An 810-nucleotide genomic window follows, 5' to 3' on the forward strand; every position below is an offset into this window, starting at 1 on the left:
TTAATATGTTTAACTATGTATAATTTATGTAGCATCTTTGTTTGTTTTTTAAAATATATTTTAATGACATTGGAATTTTGCATACAGCCAGGTATAAACTATTTTTTCTATTCCCATTATTTTCACCAAGAGGGATCGAAGTTTTTTTTTTGTACCGCCATTCAATAAAAAAAGACAACGCCTCAGACCGGATTCGAACCGGCACCGCCAAATGATCTCAATGGTAAAGTTGTGCCCAACCACTGAGCTCCGGACGGCCTATGTTTGTTAAAGAAATGTGATTTACTTCGTAATTTTCAATACTGGATAAAACATAATTCTATGTATCGATTTTTTTTAGTTTAGGTATGATTCTACCATGACATTATACTGGGAACAATGCCTAATTAAACCTTAATATATTTTACATTTAGGCTTAGTTAAAAAAAAATAAGGTGCATCAACCAACTTAGAGTAGGAAACCCCGGGCACATTAAACTACACCATGGAAGCAAAATCCTCACTTTTAAGGCAAGCAAAATCTGCCTATTCTGTAAAAGGTATGTCAATGTTTGTATTACATCCGTAGACCTGGATGTTTAAAGAAAATAAACAATATATCTTATAGCTAAACATAAAAAAAAAATAACAATATATATATTTTTAATATATTGTTATTTTTTTTTTTAATATTTATATGTCTAACTATGTATAATTTATGTAGTATATCTGTTTGTTCTGCAAAATAAAGCAAAATCTGCCTATTCTGTAAAAGGTATGTCAATGTTTGTATCACATCCGTAGACCTGGATGTTTAAAGAAAATAAACAA

The 810-nt window shown here is 29.8% G+C and overlaps 1 protein-coding gene across 3 annotated transcripts in view; it reads right to left on the reverse strand.

The window, feature by feature from the left end:
• LOC106688107 (acid sphingomyelinase-like phosphodiesterase 3b) overlaps positions 1–810 on the reverse strand; it is a 940,469-nt gene that overhangs the window by 868 nt on the left and 938,791 nt on the right. The gene's annotated exons all lie outside the window — the stretch shown is intronic.

This window comes from Halyomorpha halys, unplaced genomic scaffold, assembly GCF_000696795.3.
Source record: "Halyomorpha halys isolate HHAL.00 unplaced genomic scaffold, Hhal_1.1 Scaffold4.1, whole genome shotgun sequence".
NCBI lineage: Eukaryota > Metazoa > Arthropoda > Insecta > Hemiptera > Pentatomidae > Halyomorpha > Halyomorpha halys.